The sequence below is a fragment of the Poecilia reticulata genome, linkage group LG5, assembly GCF_000633615.1.
Source record: "Poecilia reticulata strain Guanapo linkage group LG5, Guppy_female_1.0+MT, whole genome shotgun sequence".
Classification (NCBI taxonomy): Eukaryota; Metazoa; Chordata; class Actinopteri; order Cyprinodontiformes; family Poeciliidae; genus Poecilia; species Poecilia reticulata.
In genome coordinates, this window is record NC_024335.1 from 14,871,642 (window position 1) to 14,879,157 (window position 7,516).

Below are 7,516 nucleotides of genomic sequence, written 5' to 3' on the forward strand. Positions count from 1 at the left end.
CTGTGGTGCCCTAAAGCTAAAAGAAACTGGAGAGAACTAGAGCCCTCCAGTGGTGGTAATTGTCATGAATTTCAATATATTCATAGATCTGTGAACATCCATTATTTACAAGAAACTGTCTTTCTTCCTTTTTTTGTCTTTTCTCTCTTTCTTTCTTTCTGGCCCTCCCAGCCTGCTTTGTGACCCTTACCATTGTCATGTATACAAGGCTGGGAAGGGCTGCTATATTCAGAAAACACGTCTGGCTAAGTGTTGGGTGTGGTAAGGTCAGAAAGATCACCATCTCCTTTAATTACCTTTCAGGCCTCCAATATTTTGACGCACCTACAAAGCAAGTGTATAGTAGGTGGTTGGTGGGGGAGGTCTGTAATACAATAGGCAGGGTAAAGACTTGTGMAATGCTAAAAGAAAACAAAAATGCAAACCTACACTAAGCTCCCTGTCACGCTGGAGGAATGACAACTATTTTTGTCAAATGTTTTACCGCAAGTCGCACAATCAATATTCCCTCCAACTCTAAAGTTTAGGTTGGAAATAATAAAAAAAGCACAGGTGTTAAATGTTAAAATGTTGTTGTTCACCTATTTAGGAAAATGTTGTGCTTTATATAATTATCAGTCAACATAAAAACAAATAGAATCCTGTATCACACTTCTGTGTTTGATGGTTGCCTTGACTATAATTTACCAGCCAATTGTTTTTTTAAAGAAATAATTCATGATTTTGGAATCTTTTTGACATTTTATCATAAGTGCATGCAACAAATCCGCCATCACCCTCTTATTTTACATTCTCACTTTTGTTTTCTTTCTCTTCTTGTTTAGAGGTTCGACTGTCAGTCAGTCGTTCAACTCACTGCTACCTGAGTGGCCAACAGCTGTGATACTCTGAGTAGACATGAAATTCATTTTGGGCAAAATATGAACAGCCATCGCTGTATGCAAACTTTTAGAATCTTGGGTTGGTGTTCGTGTTGCAAAAAGAAGCCGTCTTTTATGCTATGCAAACTTTTATTTTGCATATACCCCCCACCTTTTCCAACAAGCAAGCCAAGTTAAACAAGAAATGACAGACTGCAATTGAAATCAGCCATTTTCTTTGTCTTCGTGCAGAGTGCTCATCTGGTAAGAATTGCTTTGAAATTTAGATACATCATTTGAAAATTAAAGAAAGCACAATGCAAGAAAGACTGCACTTGTGCAAGAAAACAATAGTGTCTTATGCAGGGTTTGGGATGATTTATTTAAAGGTTTTCCTCCTGAGGCAGTTCCAGAATATGTGTCCAAAACTGGTCATGAAGCAGGAAGGAGGTGGGGTTTCACATTGTGTTTCAATAAGAAAGAGAAAGAAAAACAGAGCAGGACACAAATATAAACCACAAAGAGGAAAACAAAACTATTTTTTTTGTTTTCCGCTTCTTTCTTCTCTCTTCTTGAAAGACATCAAAATCTGCACTGTCAAACGTATGCATTCATCCAGATAGACCTCTCAGCTATGTTTATCATAAACAACATGACAGTGATCACAAAAGAGAAAAAAAGCCCCGAAGTCAGGGTTAACAAGGACCAAAACTCGTCCAAACAGASCTTAAATTACCACTAAATGACAAACAGAAATATATTAAGAATTCTTTTGAAAAACGAAAAATAGATTTGTTGGATTTCATAATTGCATAACAATTATGTTACATCACAATAAAATAAAGGACAAAAATTAATAAAATATGAAATGTGGAAAAGCAACTAAACATGAATAAATTATAAGTTCAGCTTGGCTGTAAGTCGTTGGGTGACAATCTATAGGGTGCTTCTGACTGACAGATTTATTACATTCAGGATACGTACCACAAGTTTGATCTCTGTGTGAATCCCAAATCCCATCAACTTGAGCCTTTTTATCCCTCTAGTGATTGAAAGCATGTGCCTGGGGCAAAAAAAAAAAAAGAAAAAAAAAGTGTGGAACTGGGTAAGACATCACTGAGCAGGCCAAGACATTAAAGGCTCTACAAATTAAATAGTGACATTGCTCATGAGCACATTAAGAATAAGTATGCGTATTTGTAAAGCTATGTGTGACTAGTGAGAACTATTTTTTTCTTGATTTTACACGTGTGAATGGCTGTTACCAGTTTTCTACCTCTGGCAGGTGTACATTTTATGATATTACCTGTTTRTGTAGAAATGTTGCACAACATGGCATGCTTTATGACTTTGAATATTTTCATACTTTATCATATTTCAACCACAAACTTCAACTTTAATTTGATTCTGTATGAACCAACATAAAAGTCAAGAGGAAGGAGAGCAACCATGTTTTTTTGTTGTTTTTTCAGAATAGCTGATACGYTGTAGAACCTCCTTTTGCTGCAGCCTTGGTTTTCTCTAAACAATGACGAACTTAAAGTTTTGCTTATGCTGGTTTGAAATTCTGATTTTAGATATTTATACTTGAAATGGCAAGTCAAAATTTGCTTATTAAGATTTGGGAAGTTCATCATACTCAGTTGCTGCCCCGATCGGGCAGCTTCTTGTGACGATCCCCAAACAAAGCTGTTGTGACTGAATGACTTTGTCTGGACTATTTTGTCCACTTTCAAAAGTGTAACATTAACTGAACCACTACAAAGTCATGCATTCACTATGTGAAGTTGCAATATTTTATGCCATTTTGTATATTATCGAGTTCTATTCTCACAGTAGGCAACAAGGTAGAACGTTATCTTCAAATCAGTGCATGTCTAGTGAAAAACTGCATTTTCTTTTTYCAATTTATTTTAATTAAGTCCCTAGGCTTACCATAGACTGTTCAAAAACATTGAAAATTACTTTTAGGTATTTCATTTTTCATGTGCTGCGCCATCCCATCGCTTGTTTCTTCCCTTAAACAGACAATCTGTTCTCCCTTAACTGAATCTGTCTCTGATTGTAGTTAAAAGAATTGTGATTTGAACATATCTGCTTTAATTGGTCAGCAGATTACTGTAAAAGTTGTTAATAGAGTGCACTGGTATTCTAACCCACTTATGTACCTCTGAAATAAAGCTCAACTGGTGAAAAGCAAAAACCTGAGAAGGACAAAGAGACAGGAGGAACAAAGAAAATGATTTACACCCCAAAGGCCTTCTGCTGCTATCTATGACTGACTCGGTAATTAACTAACACAGGACTGAGCAGAGTGACTCACATTCTTTAGTACAGAGACAGAGAGATAACAACAACTTTAAAATCACCAACATGTCAAAACAGAGGGCAGTTTAAGAGGACATTTATTTGACTAAATAACTTAGAAACTTGGTTATTAAACTTCTCTTTACTTTTTTATATACATATATTTTGATTTTAAGACATGGCAAAAACTCTCTATGCCAGTTCACATTTAACAAGTTGTTTGAAATTCAGTGCAGCTAGGTCACAGCAAATAATTTCATGTTCATGGTCTCCCAGCTAAACGCTATGAAAGAACAAACTATGACATCCATCCGAAATTAAAGTTTTAGACTTTGAGGAAGCTGGAAGTGGACACTGTTACATTTAGTTTGTAAACCGCTGAGAAAGAGTGGGCCTAAAAATACTCTTACCATGTGTTATAAAGTTTGGTGTGAATGGACAAGAAAATGTGAAAGAAATTACAAACAATCGAAAAAAAACCATTTATTGTTGCTATTAAAGTTATGGAAACACAAAGTGTAAAACCTGATCTAGTAAAAGCTGGATTATTTACTGTTGCGAAAAAATGATTTGTACAGTATGTCATCTATTTAGGTAGAAGAGGTGACAGTGATTCAACTGGTAAAGAGCACAGTGCTAACATTCTTGCAAAAGGGATTCTTAAGTTATCCTGATAGGGATTCTCAAATAGTATAAAATTGTTTATTTTCTTTGTAGTTTTTATTTTTTGTGCACAAAAAAGTAATTCTATTGAAAGCAAATTCAAAAGCAGAAATAAAAGGGCTTTGCAGCAAAAGGTCTCTTATTATTTGTGGGCAGCAGCAACAWAGTACACACGCATTTCCTTTATTGGATGTTTTGTACATTACCTTATAAGGTGACAAACCTGTTCATGTCAGTCTGTAAACAGTCCACACAGCATCTCAGTTAACCAAGTATTCACTATTCACTGCAACCTTTTCTGCCTGTTTCATGACAATAATTAAGTTTGACATAGTAAAAACACCAACTTTTATTAGAAGCTCAAAATTTCCCCCAGGGGATTAAATACAGCTGTTTTTAAACTGACAGTTGAAAGCCTCTTGCTCAACATTGGCACATTTCCAAGGATTTGATCCCATATCACTAATTAATTCCAAAATGATGAGTAATCGTATGACCACTGTATATCTTAAATGTCCTAAGAGGTGTGCTGCTCAGCATAGATTAGATGTAAAAACACACCCAGTATCAATACTACAAAGAATGTATTTAATATTTTACTGCTAAGCAGTTTTATGTGAAACAATRAAGTTACTCCAACATTTCAGAAAGAGCTGGACTAACTCTTACTCACTCTTCAGATAACTTTTTCTTTTTGAAAAGGTGTGGCAGCCCTGCAGGTAGACAAGCAATTATACTGCTGCACTGCTTTCACAGAGGACCAACAGAGCAGGTGGGAAGTGGTGACTATTTGAGTTACGTTTCCACTTACAAATCACAACCATCATGGTGAGCTAATGACATTATTTCCAAACTGCAAACATAATAATGCACATGTTTATAACAGTTTGCTGTCCATTTACACGGAACAGGTCATCAAAAGTTTAGATATACTTTTTCAACTTAGTCCCTATTTGGTTATTTCTTAAAATTTTAAGTTATTTATGTTCTCTGACTGGACTTGTCAAGTGATTTGTTGTCAAATTATAACTTGTTTATGAAAACATTGTTTTGATAACTGTCTTTCCATACATTACTTGATATTCTATTGCTTACCTCTTTTATTTTTAATATTACTGTTCAATTAAATAACTGCACCTGCTGTTGATTATTACTAATACAATAACAATGATTTAAAATCTGACCAGGGAACAATAAATGATAATTTGGTCACCAATCTACATTCACTTATCAATTGGTTTACTCTTTTTCTTTAGTTATGCAAATATAATCACTAGAACTGCAGAACAGACAGTGTTGCAAGAAATTAGATTGAAAACATTTAACTTTGAGCTTAAAAAATAAAAACWGAAATTTCATTTGAGATATTTATTCCCATGGCTAGTGGGAGAGCATTTTTTTTCAAATATTGATGTTGCAGTAACATGTTAGTAAGCCTCTGTTTTTTTTGTCATATTCTTGGAAGAGCACTTCACGACTTTGACACTGATGAATTGACTGGAAGGTCACTGGAGGSCATCTTTGAAATGTCACTCTGTGTTGACAGAGTGACATTTCAGTAATCATATGCATTATGTCTCTTTTGTTTCTCTGATGTTTGATGTATGAGCAAAAAAGGAGAAGATCTTTGATAGATTTATTTATGTTATCTGAAAATGTATTTTACTTTGGTTTCGTTTTGAAGTAACAATAATAATAATAATAATAATAATAATAATTAATAATAATGATGTTCCTTAGTAAGGTGTAATGTGCCTAAACAAAAGATCCAGTCATTAAACGGTACTAACATACCTCTGTGATCACAACCGGTAAACATAAAAGCTATAATCAGATGGATATGTTATAAACATGTTCTAATTTGTAATATACCATTATTTTTTACAATCTTTTTATAGAACAGATTAAATGAAACAAAACAAAAATGCATGAATGTAACAGCAAGAACAAAAACTTAAACATTATATGTATTCCACACAATTTTCAGTGTAGCCATAGACTTCTTCAACTGCTGTGGCAAAAAAATCAAGACTGTTAATTTGCTCCTCATTAACATAGACCTGATTATATTATATCATGCTGCTTTTCTTCATTGTAGAGGCAGTGCCAGCTCTGACTCTGAAGCCCTCCTCTTTGCTTTCTGTGTTGAACTTCTGTCACTCCTGAAACTGCAGCCAACGGCCTCACTGCCAGCCCATTAAAAGTCGCAACATTGATAAAAAAGACGTGTGATTTTGCAGCATTATGAAGTACCTGCCTCAAGCTTATTGGGTTTTTTGTAACACTGTTTTATTTACGACACTTTGCTTACTTCTACTCCCTCTTTTTGCACTCTGTTATTTGGTGTGTGGCAGAGCGATTTATAGGTCCAAAAGTAAGAGGAAATTGTGGGAAAACCTTTTGTGCCAAAGTTAACAGCACACAAATTGCTCAAATAAAGTAGACAAACATTTAAGTTTGCGGAGTTAGTCTAAATACCTATTTGGTTCCTCATTTGAACAGTATGTTCCTTTAACAGGAAATATTCAGAGCCTAGTCTAGTGTATTATTTCTCACTTCAATGATCCAATTTTCTGACTGCAAAAAATCTTGGTCAAACAACTGAAGGACTTTCTGCGGAAGACTGGAGAACTAAAGGCTTGAGGATGAGATATAGCTTAGGTAGACTCAATTGCTTTTTACCTTTAAAGAAATAATATCTTCTTTAAAACTTCAAAGTAATCATGTACCTGTAAAATTTTGTTTTGGAGGCGCTGTGGTGGCACAGGGGTTGAGCACGGCCCACATAGGGAGGCCTTGGTCCTCGACACGGCCGTCGCAGGTTTGATTCTTGGCCTGGTGATCTTTGCCACATGTCTTCCCTCTCTGTCATTGTCTGACTTTCCTGTCATAGCACTTTCAAATAAAGGCCACTGGAGCCAAATAAATAATACAAAACAATTTTTGGAGTAGACCTGTGTACAAGCAGGAGTTAGGCAGGATAATGTGAAAAGCAGGACTAAAATGAGCAAAACGATATCTAATTTTATTGGATTAGATTAGAAAACTAAATTAAATCAGAATTCTTTAACCAAAAGATATTTTAAACCTTGTTTATTAAAGGATGTTGCTTTCCATGTTACCTTAAAGTACTCTTACTTGATAGTCTAAACAGCAAGAACCCCATCCACAAAGCACAATGTCCAAACACATCTGAGCTCACGTCAACAGCATTAGCATTTTATATGAATCATTATTATTGGCAGTAACTGGCTTAACATGCCAAAGTTTTCATTTTGAAATCAACTGTGCATGGACATTCAAAGCTTAGAGTGTCGCATTGTTGAGAGACAGTAAAGAATCTGAATAATTAACACCTGACACTTGACAAAAGATTCTTCTGGTACCAGGAACTGCTCAGACTGGTTCTGATGGTTAAACTCTGTCACTCCAACATTTACACCAGACAGCCACTTTATGTCCATCTATGTGATGTTTTCGGCTGATGTTTGATGTATGATTCTCTCTCTTTTTTTCTCCCCAGCTGCTCATTTGTGCAGCTCCTCTGTCAATCACATGTAACTTTTTTTTCTCAGTCTAACATTATGTATTTCCATCCATCCATCCATCCATCCATCCATCCATCCATCCATCCATCCATCCATCCATCCATCCATCCATCCATCCATCCATCCATCCATCCATCC

The 7,516-nt window shown here is 35.4% G+C and overlaps 1 long non-coding RNA gene across 1 annotated transcript in view; it reads right to left on the reverse strand.

Moving 5' to 3' along the window:
* Positions 1-1,216: 1,216 nt before the first annotated feature.
* Positions 1,217-7,516, reverse strand: part of LOC103464858 (uncharacterized) — an 8,736-nt gene continuing 2,436 nt past the window's right edge. The window contains exons 2-3 of the long non-coding RNA XR_533719.1: positions 1,845-1,923; positions 1,217-1,288 (exon numbers count right to left, since the gene is read on the reverse strand). This is a non-coding gene — a long non-coding RNA (uncharacterized LOC103464858). The remainder of the gene's footprint in view (positions 1,289-1,844; positions 1,924-7,516) is intronic.